The sequence below is a fragment of the Ailuropoda melanoleuca genome, chromosome X (assembly GCF_002007445.2).
Source record: "Ailuropoda melanoleuca isolate Jingjing chromosome X, ASM200744v2, whole genome shotgun sequence".
NCBI lineage: Eukaryota > Metazoa > Chordata > Mammalia > Carnivora > Ursidae > Ailuropoda > Ailuropoda melanoleuca.
In genome coordinates, this window is record NC_048238.1 from 1466049 (window position 1) to 1481847 (window position 15799).

At 44.5% G+C, this 15799-nt stretch overlaps 1 long non-coding RNA gene across 2 annotated transcripts; it reads left to right on the plus strand.

Moving 5' to 3' along the window:
* The first annotated feature begins 878 nt into the window (after positions 1-878).
* LOC117797480 lies at positions 879-15532 on the plus strand. 2 transcript variants are annotated; one of them, XR_004622498.1, is made up of 7 exons: positions 879-1280; positions 2250-2360; positions 5177-5472; positions 6151-6285; positions 8590-8705; positions 10434-10480; positions 14684-15532. It is a non-coding gene; the product is annotated as an uncharacterized LOC117797480 (long non-coding RNA). The 2 variants fall into 2 exon arrangements; XR_004622499.1 differs by lacking the exon at positions 2250-2360.
* The last annotated feature ends 267 nt before the right edge of the window (positions 15533-15799 follow it).

The following is a 15799-nucleotide window of genomic DNA, read 5'->3' on the forward strand; positions in this document are numbered from 1 at the left end:
ATAAAATAAAATTAGATAAAATGAAATAAGATAAAATAAAATGAAAATAAAATAAAATTCGATAAGATAAAATAAAATTAGATAAGCTGAAATAAAACATAGAATATAATAAAATATTAGATAAGATAAAATAAAATATAAAAATAAGATAAAATAAAAATAAAATAAAATAAAATTAGATAACAAAATAAAATTAGATAAAATAAAATAAAAACAAAATAAAATTAGATAAAATAAAATAAAATATTAGATAAGATAAAATTTGACAGGATAAAAGAAAATTAGATAAGATAAAATGAAATAAGATAAAATTACATAAAATAAAATAAAGTTAGCGTCTGCTCTTTCCACCACGCATGTCATCTGGGGATGGTTGATATTGATGACGGTTTTCCCTGACTCTAGATTTCATCTTCCTGCTTCTTAAAATGAAATAAGATAAAATTACATAAAATAAAATAAAGTTAGCGTCTGCTCTTTCCACCACGCATGTCATCTGGGGATGGTTGATATTGATGACGGTTTTCCCTGACTCTAGATTTCATCTTCCTGCTTCTTCGTGTCTACCTTGGTGATTTTGGCATGCAAGTTGTAGCTGGTGTGTCTCAGAGTCTGCACACTGCAGCCCATGGGCAACCTGGCTGGGCGTAAAGCAAATGCGGCCTTCCCCGCCGTGGGCAGCCTTGAAGTCTTTGCTCCGTGCTGATGATGGTCTCCAGTTCCCCGGCGTGTCCCTTGGCACGTCTAGTCCAGACCCACCAGGGATCTGGGCCACATGCATACTCAGCCGCTGAGACCCCGCCCAGCGGGTCCCTGTTGTGTCTCCTTCCTCATTTCCCAGGTACCCGGCCAGCTGCCAGCTCCGTGCTGTCCCTTGCAAGCTAATCCATCTGCAGAGTTTCCATTCCCTCCCAGGTCAGCTGACGGGGCAAGAGGCCTGGCCCAGAACCCGCTGAGATGCATATGGTGCACGGTGCACTTCCTCCTTGTTTCAAGACGGTTCCTCCCCTGCAGTTTCTGCCCCCGTGGGGTCATGCACCACATGCTACAAATAGTTTCATTTTTTTTTAAATTTCGTGGAGAGTTTATAAGGATTACCTCTGGGATGTTCCGGCCGCGAGAAACCACTGTGCAATTGTGAGAAGTGATATTCGATCGTTAAAAGCGACTCTAAGGAATCAAGTAGCCAAGACGAGAATTTTGCTCAAGATTTTGCCCCAGCGTGTATTTCTGTGTCGAAAACTTTCGATGGCATTGCGTAACGTGGTTCCTTTTTCGGGGTGAGTCCTCTGAAACGAGGTGATTTGGGAAGTTTGTATGATGATTACAGTATTGTTCTGTGGCAGTTGGCTCATTGCGGAAGGGGTTTATGGGTTTTGGTGGATGTTTCCCCCACTTTTATTATAAAGGGAAATGTATTATCTCATTTCTTAAATGGGTCCAAAGTCTGCGTGACAAGGAGGCATCCAGTGGGGAGGGACGGGGTAGGGGAGTGTGTTCCTGTAGGAGGGGTAGCAGCACCTCAGGGATGTGCCCGTGGATCTCAGAAGGGTTTTACTACGGGGACTACTTCCAGAGGTGTCATGAGGGGGCTGGGAAAGCACCCGTGGGCTGGTAAGCAGGGGAGTGGTGGCCCAGGGAAGGGACAGACAGCAGACAGGAGGGGGGTGTTGGAGAAGAGAAGAAAGGCCTTGTACGCTGGGGACATTGCATGAGGACGTTGTGCAAACCCTGCCCTTCCAAGCCGTTCCCTACAACCTCAGCAGAGGTTCCCCATCACTGGGACCCCAAACCGTAGCCAGAGCACAAGGGAACCCCATGCGTGAGACCCACGTGTGTCAGCCATCTGTGGCCGGCTGAGCAGGCTGGGGAAGTGTGGAAACGAATGAGCATCAGGGAGAAGGGACTGTGTGCATCTGGGGGGAGAGATTGGTCATGCACTTTTCTCGTGCACCCTTCAGACATCAGTCTGGGTGTGTGCTGTTTGCTCTCAGCGGTCTACACCCAAGTCAAGGCACTGAGTGTGTTCATTGATGAGCTCTCTGGGGGCTCCCAATGGCATGTCCCCAACGCACTCCTGCAACACCCCTCACTCCTTCTTCAGCCTGTGACAGAAATCGAGTGTCACCTTGGTTGGCGGACATTGTGGGTTTTTTTGCAACATGAAGCCACATGCTTTCCTAGACCTAGAACCACCATTAAGGAATCGAGAAAAGGCGTGAACGTCTGACAGAGTTTCCGCTTTCCAGATTATTTCGAGATCCACGGGTGTGGGGAAGGAGGAAGCATCCGTGGGTGGTCACTGGGGAAGATTCATGCCGTTAATCCTTTCTCTGCATTCCGCGGAACTGAGAAGCAAGGTCAGTGAGAACCCACTAAAATAATAATAAAATACGCTGTACAGATGATAAAAGGCATTTCGAGGATCCCAATGCTTAGAATTCCAGGATGCATGATATGGATGATCATAGCCCGTTTACAGTTTTTATGCAAGTGTTCAGTCATTCATCAGGGATGTCTACAAGCCAGATGTGCCTGCGACGTGCGTTGGACTGCAGAATGTCAGGGAGAACAAAGTGCCGTTGGTGTGTACCCAGTGCCCTGCACTTAGACTTAGGTGATTTCATCATGTTTAGAAAGATTAGTTGGCATGTGTCCTCGAAGTACTAGTCCCAATGCATTTATTTAAGAAAGCAAAGCATGTTTCCTCTTGGATTACCACACACACACAAATACCTGGAAATAGATCCCAGGAATGGTTGCACAATAGACTAAGAGTGGCCATGAGCCATCGCCAGGTGGGGCCCACCTGCAGTCAGCTGACTTCACATGTGAGAGGTGCCTGCCAGTGACACCCTTCAAGAAAGCTGCCTTCAAGATATTCTTCTTGGGCGCTGAGATGATCTCTGTTGAGTAGAGCAATTATACGGGTGGAGACTCACACCCCAGCTGGTAATGACATCTCCTTCCACCTCTTACAGAAACCTTCTTCCCCGGAGATGTGATTTTTGGGGCTAGGAATGTAGGGAAAGGTAACAGGTTTTTCTTCAACATGCAGAAAGAAATCAAGGTTCGGGTTGGACAGGACTTGAATGAACAAGCTGAGTGTTCTTTCATTTTGGTTGATTTCTTGGTGTCAGATGGGGCTCTACCTGAGCTCTGTTTGAGTCCAGGTGATTTCTCCCAAAATCTGCTGATGTGGCCTGGTTCCCACCATTCTTCACGGTCCATGGGTTGACTCAAGGGAATCCATTGCACAACAGGGGGATGTGCGTTCAAATAAAGCAGTGTTTGCTGTTCTTGCAACTGGACAGGGTCCAGGAAGGGATGGCACGTGCAAATGGTTTGATCAATCACATGCAAACTTTCTACAAGAGAGAAATGAATAGCATCTGTGAAATAATAACTAGACACCTGTTACAAATAAGGTCACTAATTTAAGTGTCCAGGGTCTGCATTCAAAGCTCTGCATGGTTGACCCAGACTTTAAAAAGATCAACAGAAAGGAATATTTTAAGCTCCATGAAGTTACTGGGGTTTTTTCCCCCTTGCCTTTTGGCCTCTTTTGTGTGGTTTCCAGGTTCCTGGACGTGATACCCAAAGTTTAGCACTGTCCCTGTGATCCTTGGCAGGTCATGCCCCTCTGTGGCCTGGATTTCATTATCTGAACAGGGTGGACGTGTGACCTTTGAGATTTGCCCCAATCTTCACATTCTGTTTGAGGCAAGGAACATATTTTTCCCCTTGGACCTCCAGATGGAACCAACCCTTTTGGAACCTTCATCATGACTTCTGGTCTCCAGAACTAGAAGGAAATACATTTCTGATGTTTTTATGCCACCTACTTTTTGGCCATTTGTTATGACAGCCCTAGGAAATTGCTACAGGATACTGTTATAGTTCCTGGACGTGGCCCACAGTCTCAAGGTTGGCCTGGTTAATATTTAGGGGCACACAACTTTCTGTGGTGGGAGGACCATCTGTGCGTTGTAGGAGGTTGGAGCAACGTCTCTGATCTCCGCAAGGCCAGTAGCATTTCCCACCCCTAAGTTGTGAGAATCCAAAATGTCTCCAGGTATTACCTGGTGTTCCCCAGGGGACAGAATCACCCCGTCAAGAACCACAACCCATTAAACTCATTGAACTCCCAGACCTCTTGGAGCCAAGGAAAAGTCCAACACAGAAAGATAGAGACTGCTACGTAAGCATGAGTCCCATGCAATGTTGTAATGCTCAAAGTCCTCCAGGTCTACGGGGGACAAGGAGAGTGAGGTGTCCCCCACACACACCAGGAGCGGTGGCCTCAAAAGCAGGTTTACAATACTAATGGCGCCGTCCATTGGAGAAGCACGTCTTCCTGGCCACGCACTCTGGCTGGGACAGAATGTGGGCTCTACAAGACCGAATTTCAAAGACAAGGTTGGGAGCTGTGTGTACATGTGGTCATGGAGACCAGCCTTCATTTTAAAATCCCTGGATCATTGTGCGTTGACTGTACTCAAAATTTAAACAAACAATTTTAGATAAAAGAATAAAACACGATCGTTGGTTTTCCATATTTGGGATAAGTGCTGCACTTGGAAGAGACGTGGGTGAGAATTTTTGTTTAAGTCAATAAGTGGCTTGAAGGGACTTGTCATTCAACCCATAAGAACCAGGAAGCTTACTGAGAGAATACAAATTCTGTCTCTGGGTTTTATGAGTCTAGAATTCACTCTCTTCCTTCATGTGATATTTGACTTATCACTGTGTTAATTATTTGAGCTTGGTCTCTAGGGCACGTGTGTGGAGGGCTCAATTTTTTTAATTGAACAAATAAATTATTCATCTTAGCTTATTTCCTGTTCTGAGTGTTTTTATGGAGGCAGAAGAAAGCTAATTTATATAACAGATCTCACTGCCAAATCAGTAGTCCCTGCCTTCCCCCTGAAATGGCAAGTCCAGACTTGAAGTTCGCCTCTGTGTTTGCATATTTAGATCTATTTTGAAAGGATATGTATATGTGGACCTGACCCCTTAAATTCCGGATAGATATTTAGGCATGCAGAGCCCCCCCTCCACCCAAATGCTAAAGAGACAGCGAGTCCTCATATGTTGAGAATAAACCATGGAACTTTACCATCCAATGTGGCACAGCACCAGATAAAAATTTTAAAAAAGGTTCTGTTGCTCACAGGGAAGCTGCAAAAATATTTTGACATCCCGAAAGCTGGTTCCTGTTCATGTATCTCTCGCTGTTGAAGAAAAAGAAGGGAAAAAAGAAAAAGAAAGTCAAGTCTGTCCTGAAACCCACCCTGGATTTAGAAACAGAACATCTTCTGGGAGTATTATTCATCTCCCGACCATCGGACAATGTTGGTGATTCATCACACTGGATCGGGTTTTTTTTTTTTTTTCATATTTTTACGAAAGGACATTATTGAATCTGTGCCTTTTGGGGGACATTTCCTGAGTTCCATGTGTTTGTTCTGGGTATGTATCAAGAAAACTGCACCGTGAATGCAGGGGAGCCAAAAGCTCTGGGTGTGAGGGGGCCAGGGGGGAGCAGGTGCTAAGGCACCTCAGAAATCAGGACTTACCTCAACCCACAGCAGGTGTAAAGAACAGGTGTATCTGCTCTGTGTCTGGTAGATACTGTGCAGGAAGGAAGGAGAAACAAAGACATCTCCTTGATGGAGCCCTTAAAGGAAGAACTCATGCTCAGGGGTCTATGGTAACCCAATGGGTGATAGAGACTAGGGTGTTACCTACACTATGACTACTAGCCCAGGGATTGGGGTTGTCATCTTCTGGAAGCTCTTGGTGCTTCTCCCAAGGGACCACCAACTTCTGGCTTCCATGCCACCAAAAGCAACGGTGGCCCTTCCAGGTGACGGTGACACACTCAGATCTTTAAGATATGGGAACACAAAGGAGAGAAAGAAAAACCGGAGGGAGGAGCCTAGGGTCCATGAGAAGCATGAGTCCCCAGGGTTTTCCCATTCTCTAATGGGTAAAAGACCATCCTGGCATTCAAAACCCAGATAATGTAACCCAGGGTCATCTCCCAGCACACACCTGCCTTCTACCCCATTCATGGCTTTCAGAGACTGGGCTAATCCTCCCATTTGCATGGACTCCCCATTGGGAAGCCCCTCTCGTCCTTCACAGGTGCTGAGCAAGACTTTCTGGGCCCCACCAAGAGGCCTTCTCTTCCATCTGTCATGGTGCCGCACCTGCCCCTCCTGAACGGCTGGCTGGTCCCTCCTCTCCATTCCCCTGATCTTAAGTTTTACTTTTCTTGAGGTATGTGTCTACTGCCCATGTGTAATGCTTATACCTATATACCTTTACCTGTAGACCTGCACATACACTATGCCTGTATCTACATATCTATTCCTGTACTGACAGGTATAGTCCTATAGCTATATTTATACTTTTACCTCTATTATCTATCTATCTATCTATCTATCTATCTATCTATCTATCTATCTATCTATCTATTTATCATCTATCTTTCTATCTCTATCTCTCTACNCTGCCCCTCCTGAACGGCTGGCTGGTCCCTCCTCTCCATTCCCCTGATCTTAAGTTTTACTTTTCTTGAGGTGTGTGTCTACTGCCCATGTGTAATGCTTATACCTATATACCTTTACCTGTAGACCTGCACATGCACTGTACCTGTATCTATATAGATTATCTATTGCCATATACTCTTACTTCTATACCTATACCAATACTATGTATTTATGGTTCAGTACTTATGTTTATAGCTATACCTGTATGTTTATACGTCTGGCCCTACACTGATGCTATGCCCATATCACACGTATATCTACANATCTATCTATCTATCTATCTATCTATCTATCTATCTATCTATCATCTATCTATCTATCTATCTATCATCTATCTATCTATCTATCTATCATCTATATCTATCTATCTATCTATCTATCATCTATCATCTATCATCTATCTATCTTTCTATCTCTATCTATCTATATCTATCTATCTATCTATCTATCTATCTATCTATCTATCTATCATCTACGCCTACATCCACATGGCTTTACCTATGTCCATATACCTGTGCTTATGTGTATATATACACCTATAACTATACTTTGACTCATATGTTTTTCCACATACCTGTACCTTTGTACCTCACTACTAGACCTATATCTATAGCTATATACTTATATCTATACTTTACCTATATCCTTACACCTGTATCTATATAGATTATCTATTGCCATATACTCTTACATCTACACCTATACCAATACTATGTATTTATGGTTCAGTACTTATGTTTATAGCTATACCTGTATGTTTATACGTCTGGCCCTACGCTGATGCTATGCCCATATCACACGTATATCTACAGTCACACCTGTGCCTCTGTACCTACGCTTCTATAATGCACACCTATTGCTGGATTTAGCTATGTTTAGTTATAGCTAAATATGTGCCTATATACCTTTGTCTCCATCTCTCTCTGTCTCTATCTCTATACCTTTACCCCACCTCTATAGACATATGTATTATGTCTGAGCGTCTACCTGTATCTCTGTATCTCTATATACCGCAATCTCTCTATACTTCTCACCTCAAACACTGTTTCCACTACAGATGTGTAAGCACAGTGTCTGTCTGTCAGCCCATGCATGCAGTAGGATGTCAGTAACCATGGGGTATTAGAGATGGGAATGTCTTCATATTTTCCAAAAGGAGGAAGGTGGAAGGAACTCAGTGGTGAGGAGATAAGCAGCTGAAAGGGGGCCGCCCGGAGTCAAGGCTCTTGCTCATCGATGACAGTGGGAACTCATGAGAAGCCCAGATCCTCGTATAGACGTATTATCCATTTCATAATGGAGTCATGGCACTCATCCTGTTACTGACCCTCTTGTTGTCTTGTCCCACTGGACTGTGAATTTCTTAAGAGTGAAGGTGCTGATCTTTCTTTGTCTTAGCAGGACTTGTCATGGTGCTGGGTAAACACTCAATACACATGAGCTGTGTTGAATAACTGAATAGTCCTAAAGTTAAGAGTAAACTCAAAGAGGCTTGCAAATCGTAATGTACATTTGTGTAGTTCTTTGATTAATGCTTCCCACGCCAAGTAGACTCAAGACCCAAGAAGGCAGGGATTTCATTTCTCTCGTGTCCCTGGTTTATCCCAATGCCTAGTACCGTGCCTGGCACACACCAGGGGCTCAGAAAACATAAGTGAAGGATGTAGAATGGTATCGTTTCAGCACCGTGGGTGAAGAAGCATAATAAGGATTTCCCTCCATCAGGGAAGCATCTCTGAAGGTCCAAAGACACTTGTCCCAGAGGACAAGTCTCGGTAAGATGGATAAGTCTGTCCTAATTTTTGTAAGGAAATCCCGACTGTGTCCGACCAATGGAAGGATTCAAGAGTGGGTTAGAAATGGAGGTCTCCCAGATGGATGCCGTTTCTCCAAAATTAAGGGTACTGAACTTCTAGACCATGTGCCCAGAGAGTTCTTCCCACCCCTCCACCGTTTGTTAAAGAACTCAAGTTGAGTGTTGACGTGGCCAACATTGAATTTCTCGTGTCCCATGCCTTCTGTGTACTCCCAGCTCAAAAGGATGAGGTTGAAAGTTTACCTTTCCAGCTGGCAAATGGCTTACACAATTCCACGGGAAGGTTGTTGGCGACGGAGAGAGGCCATAATTTCTCCAGAATGCTCCTTTGTGTAAGTATTTGATCAGTACTAATTTTCTTGGATTTCACCCTAACAAATCTTAGTCCCTTGCCTGGAACTGCAGATATTTAACGCTAACCCTATAGTTACCGTGACAATTGAATGAGACCCTATGTGCGGACTGCCTGGCACAGAGCCTAAAACGTGGGAGAAAATTCAATGAATGCAAGCAGCCTTTCTCCTTTCCTGCCATTTACACATTTTTATTTTATTCCTCACCAAACTTGGATCCAGAATCTTTCCTTCTTTAGCAATGCTGAATTTCAATTGGCTTCTCTCTCAATCAAGGGAGACATTCCATTCAGTTGGTGTGTTTGCCACTGGGCCCTCGAACTAATTCAAGGAAAGAGCTTTGAGACCTTTGACGGAAACTGCAGTTGTGCCTGACCTGCTTGCCATTTACTCATCCGTGTTTATTCATTGAGGGCTTCACTGTCCCTGAGATTAAATGGGGGTGTTCATCCAAAGTGGTTTGTTTTCTAAGACATTCACTGAGATTGAGTTTCTAGCATTTTCCATGTGCACTCATTTAAGAGATCGTCGTGCTATGTGTGCCATATTCTAAATTTTATCTTCTCCTGTTTGGATATGTACAGTGACGTTGACTGTGGTTCAAATCCATGGTATCATTCGTCATTCAGGTTTGGTTTTGTACGGTGTGAATGGAAGATTGAACTCACGGCCCTCATTTTGCAAGTTTGGAATCAGAAACCGTTATTGCTCCTTCTGCCTACCAACACATTAACCAAGTATCTTGCTCTGAAAAGCTTACTTGACAAAACCACCCCATTGAAATTCCAATATGGCGGCTTAATTTTTATTGTGATTTTTGATACGATTCCCTATCTGTTCAGAGCATCCCATTATCACCCTGAGAACCTGTGTGGAGAAAACGGAGCCTTTGTCAGATTTACAAGAACTAGGAGAGAGATTTAAAATTACCTGACTTAGTAGACTCTTTCTTTTTTAAGAAAAATCAACTAGAATGAGGCATTATTTGAAAAGCTAATTATAACTCATTTTATTCTACTGAATAAATCAGGTCCCCGTTGGCCTGCTATCTATTGATACTTTAATAATGTGTTACCTTTTGAATGCAATAATAATTCCACTTTTGAAACCCTCATAATACAAAGCTTGGCTTTATAAACTCATGAATAAACTTGTGAAATTCTTTGATATGATCTGTCCGTGTCTCATCCTTCAAATTAGGAGGACTTTTTGTATTTACATTTCCCATTTTTTTTTTTAGTATAAAAAGTAATTCCTGTAGAGAACATGTGTTATTTCGGATGTCTTGACTTCCTCCTACGGCGGCATCTGTCTTTGTCACCTACAGCATTATTATTATTATTTTTTTGCTTTTCTTTGCTCTCATTCATTTTCTCCCCCATAAGCTGTGTTTTGGTCATATTCAATTTGCCCGTCTGTTTAGGAATTTTCGTTTCATTAGGATTTATCCCTTTGATGCCCTGCTGCTCTTGTAGTGAATCCTTCAAGCGCGTCAACATCCAGCTGTGCCTGCCACCGTCGGGCTGGGATTGTTTTGAGCCCGTTCTTGAGCCATGTTCCGCTTTTGTGTCTTGCGAGTCGGGCACTGACTGAGTCTTAGATCCACTCTTCTATTCTGATTGCAAGTTTTCCTCCTTGCCTCTTTGTTTTCTGTTTGGGACTCTGAACACTTTGCACGTCAAGTAAACATTGTGTTTTGTTTTTAAGAGCAGAGACTGGAGTCCATATGGAGTCGGGAACTCAGCTGGCCTCTGGTGAGTAAATATTTGGCCGGAGTCTACACCAGATGAGGGTGTATGGTTTTCTACTTTATTTTTCCATGCATGGAATTTGCTTCTTTTTCTGCGTATGCCCCCGTGAGATGTAAGAGCAGGAAATGGCTCCAAATTCAGCCTTCGTGGTGCCATCTTGGTTTGTTCTCCACTCCCTTCCCGCTACTGTTTGACGAGGCTGCCTTGGATCACGGATAAAGTCAACCACTAGGAAAATGAAACAGTGATCGTTATGGATGGCATTAAGACACAGCTGCTAAACATTACTGAAAATTCAGGCAGGTTTACCCCTTTCTATACCGCCATTCATGGTCAAGAACAGCCAACAGTTGGGATAATCTCCCCCAAAGCAGTAGTTATGAAAACCTCGATATTGGAGCCGTGGGGAGATTTCTATGCAGGGTCACAGCAGGATTTTCTGGTCATGGGCAGCCTCTAGGAGAGGCCCCTGTGAATATTATTTGTGTAATATTGTGTAATATCACACAAGTAATATTCACACCCTTGTGTCTCTGGTCCCCATGAGTATGGGGGGGGGACACTGTGTCTTTCTTCTAACCAACACAATGTGGCAAAAGCAATGGGACATCACTTCCATGATGGTAACTTCCATCTTGCTAGCACTGCCCCAGACTGTCCTGTTGGCTGGCTCTGACCGATGCCAGCTGCCCTGTGGTGAGCTGTCAATGGAGAGAGGACCACACCGCAGATAATGCAGGGTGACCTCTAGCTGACAGCCAGAGGGGATCTGAAGCCCTCAGTCACCAGAGCTACAAGGTGATTCCTGCCCACAAGCATGTGGGAGCATGGAAGGGGCTCCTCCCACAGCCTCAGGGTGACCCCAGTCCTGGCTCCTGTTTTGTTTCCAAAGATCTTAGTTATTTGAGAGAGAGAGAGAGAGAGAGAGAGCACAAGCAGGGGGAGCAGCAGAGGGAGAGGGAGAAGCAGACTCCCTGCTCAAATGCTTACAGAGTTTGAAAAGAGACTCCCACTCTCTTGTGCATTTAGAAGTAAAGTGGAGGATAGGTGTAGTGTTTGGGGGGTGTTATGCCTCATACTAGAGTGTATGGCTCTAGACATCCCCACGTAGTGCTTTCTGCTGGATTAAATCTTCTCAAAGGAAGAAATCTTTTCACACAAGTAGCCTTGGTGGGGCACAAACCCACACCACTAGCTGCCACACACCCTCCCGAGATTTCTTGGGGGGACTGTCCCAGAGTAGGAGGCAGGCACTCAGATCAATCACACCCTCGTGTCCTGTATGTCAGCCTGTTTGATACGAGTCTCCTATGAGTGGGCTTCCTTTAGGATTTGGGCTATCTGTTCACCAACAGACATCCCCGGGGGACGTGGGCGTCAGCGGATGTCCCCACCCAGCCCGTGAGGATGAAGAATTATGCCTGCGGCCGTGAGCCCGTGGCAGCCCCTCTCACCTCCGTGCCCAAGAAGATACAGATTTCTCCTGAACAGGAAAATTGAATTTGGCATCTTGTTAACACTCATGGGTGGGGTTTTCTTTGTGTGTGTGTGTGGCTTTTTTTGGTGGTTGTTAGCTTAAAAAATGTACGGAAGAGGTGGGAAGTTTTGCAAGTGGAAAAATACTGTAGACACACACACACACACACGCACGCAGTGCATCAGCTATAAGTGTTAAGGGATTCAGCAATGTGTCAGCTCAGCCCACCTGAGTCCAGACAGAACGCTCCATACTCAAGGTCAGGAGCCAGCACACAGCTGTCTATACCAGCTGCAGCTGTAGGCTGGGAACTGGAGGGCAATCAGGGTTGCCTGGGGCCCCGGTGCAGGGAAGCCCACTCTGGGAGAGCAGTCCATGCTCCTTCCTTGATTTCTGAAGGCACCCTGCTTTATCAGCTACACCCCATCATCGTTGGATTCTCGTCCTCTTTACATGGATGCCTGCAGGATGAGGCCCCATTCCCACCAATTTGACCACAACCCGCCAAACCCTGCTCGGAATCCCTGCCTTGCTCACCTCCCGCCCCAAGCTCATCACAAGGAAGCATCTTTCTCAAAGACTTGGAATCTTCCCTCTCCTTTTGTGTGGGTAGATTGCATGTGTCAGCTTGAATGGGCCGCGGGCTGCCCAGATATGTGGATAAACAGGATTCTGGGTGTGTGGCTGGCAGGGTGTTTCTGGGTGAGATGAGCAGCTGGATGGCTGGTGTCAGTAAAGCAGAGGATCTCCCCCTATGCGGGTGGGCCTCATCTAATCAGGTTCAGGTCTGAATAGGGAAAAAAAGGAGAAAGAAGGGGGAATTCTCTTTCCACCTGACTGTGAGAGCTGGGAAATCTGTCCTCTTCTCCTGTCGTTGGACTGACACTTACACCACAGACTGCCCTGGGTCTCCAGCTTGCAGATGGCAGATTGCGGGACTTTTCAACCTCCATAATTGCATGCACCAATTCCTTATAATATCTGTCTATGTATTTGTGTACCTATCCATTCATCTATCTATTATCTATCATGTGTCTATTATCTATCTATCCTCTATCTATCCATCCATCCATCATATCCATCCATCCATCCATCCATCCATCATATCTACCATATCTATCTATCCACCCATTTATACATCCATCCATCTATCCATCCATCATCTATCCATCAATCCATCCATCCATATATCTATCTATCTATCCATCCTCTATCCATCCATCGATCCATCCATCCATCCTCTAACCATCGATCCATCCATCCATCCCTATATCTATCTAACTCTGTATGTATCCTCTATCCATCCAACCATTCATCCATCCATCTTATCTATCTATCTATCTATCTATCTATCTATCTATCTATCTATCTATCATCTATCCATCTGTCTATCTATCTACCTACCTATCTTATCTATCTATCTATCTATCCATCCGTGCATATATCTATCTACCTATCTATCCTCTATCAGCCATCCAACCATCCATCCATCCATCCATGCCTATATCTATCTATCCACCCCTCTATCCATCCATCTCATTGGTTCTGCTTCCATGGAGAACCTGATGAACACACCTTTGCATTCCCCAATCTGCCATGCTACCCCTAAGCATTACTGTTCTTTATCCATTTCAAATAAAGATTCAGAAACAACATCTCTCAAATATAACTTTTTCTCTCCATGATATTCCATCATCTTGTGCTTGAAGCCCTATCTAGCATCCCAGAGCCAATACTGACCACCTCCCTTGGCTCACACCCAATTTCTGTGACCACCCCCAACATTGCACGTGAAACCACCATGTCATTCTGTCAGCACGCTCTTGGCATTCTGGTGGCTCCTTCCTTTGGTATAGGACGTGCTTCCCTTCTTCTGTATTTCTCAGGTGAATCCAGCAAGGCCTTGCAGACTCAGGGTGTCCGTGGATGTGCACAATGCTAGATCAAAAAATGTTGTTAAGTCATCCAGAAGAACAAAACAAAAAGCAAAAAAATGAAAGCCACGTTTCCAATGATTTCAAGAATGGCTGCTCCCCCAGTGTGGGACTCAGCAAACTTTTCCTAAAAAAAGCCAGGTGGTATATCTTTCAGAGTTTGTAGGCTAAGAAAGACAGTGGGGACTCTCACATGAGCTGGGCCTTGCATTTAAAACGGGTCGGTTTAAACATGGGAAAAGCATTCCCTAGTTTCTAGGCAGTGCCAGGGGGCTGAAATTCCACTTCCGTAGGAATACACGGGAATGAATCCCTACAGAAGCTGATATCTATTTTTCCCTGTTTGTTTGCTCATCATGGAGCACATTGTATGTGCTGCAACAAATTTTTTTCCCCATTTTGAGTTATTTTGTACCAGGCAGCTAGTTACACATGAGTCGTCCAAGTGACCTGCATGAAGCTGGCCCTTGTTTCCCAGATGGGAGAATATTCAGGGTACTTGGTCCCTGAATCCAGATGGTTAATAGCTACAAAGTGCAAGGAGGCGGGTGAGGAGGCTGAGAGCAGAGTCAAGGCCTAGGCTGGCTGTCCTGAGCTCCCTGCAAGCCGCTGAGTGGTGCTCACGCACCTGTTCACACTGTTCAGTCCGTCCTGGAGCTCCGACCCCCACACCAACTTCTGAAGTGTAATCTGGCTTGTGTATCCCGGATAGCTGCTAATACACGTTCGCCCTGGAAGCCGGGAACATTTCTTGTGAGTCACAGTTTTGAATTATTTACGATGTCGCTTAATTAGACCTGAGGGATGATCCTTTGGATGGATTCAGATGTGTGCATCTCCGAGTCAACGAACCGGGGGCTGGAAGGGATGCCTCTCTGTGTGGCGTCAGGAGCAGCCTACAGACATTTTGCTCCCCTAGCACCCCAAAGCCAGCCGCGTGGCAGCCGTGGGCAAATGCAGGTGTGTTTGGAGGGAATGACTGATTCCTTTGAATTATTTTATCGCTGAAAATTATTTTATCACTGGGAACTGCATGCACGTTTTCTCGGGCTTTCTCTGCTTGATTTTGAGCTGCATTCCTTAGGGTTCATTGAAAGGTACAGCTGGGTGATGATGGATGTCTCGCTGTGTTTTTCATGTAAAATGGTCCTCTTTTTTTTGCTTTACTTTCTAACCCCTGTAGGTATAATGTATTCCACCTGTCTGTGCATTTATGGAACTGTGATAGCATTAGCAAAGGAATATCCCCAAATGGGTTGATGTGTTTTTTTTCTCATCTCCCTCACCAAGCAACTGTAGTCACCATGGGCTAATTATATGACATGCTTATGCTCCCTCGCAGGGACGATCAATGAAAATCAACCAATGGGAACACTTCCATGCATAGACATCTGTTTTCAGCATACTCCCCTATTTTTTTAAAGGATTTTATGTATTTATTTGACAAACACAGAGAGAGAAAACCCAAGTGGGACGAGCAGCAACAGAAGAGGGAGAAGCAGACTCCCTGTGGAGCAGGGAACCCAATGCGGGGCTCGATCCCAGGACTCCGGGATCATGACCTGAGCCGAAGGCAGATGCTTCACCGACGGAGCCGCCCATGCACCCCTATACTTCCCTATTTTAAACATTTAAAAAATAAACTACGAGCAGTGTTTCTGACTCATGGCTTTAGTTCATTTCCAACCTAACATTTAAGACAAATTTATAATAATTGATTCAAAATATTATCAACTGTAAGTATATTAGCCATGGCGCGTCCATCCTTTCACCGTTGAAAAAAAGAATTGGAAACAAAATTAGACTTTTACTCCAAATGTTTATCCAAATATGTTTATTTTTAGCAGGAAGATTTTTGGTGGCCAAAAAAGAAATCTCTCTCTCTCTCTCTTTTTTTTTTTTTTTTTTTTT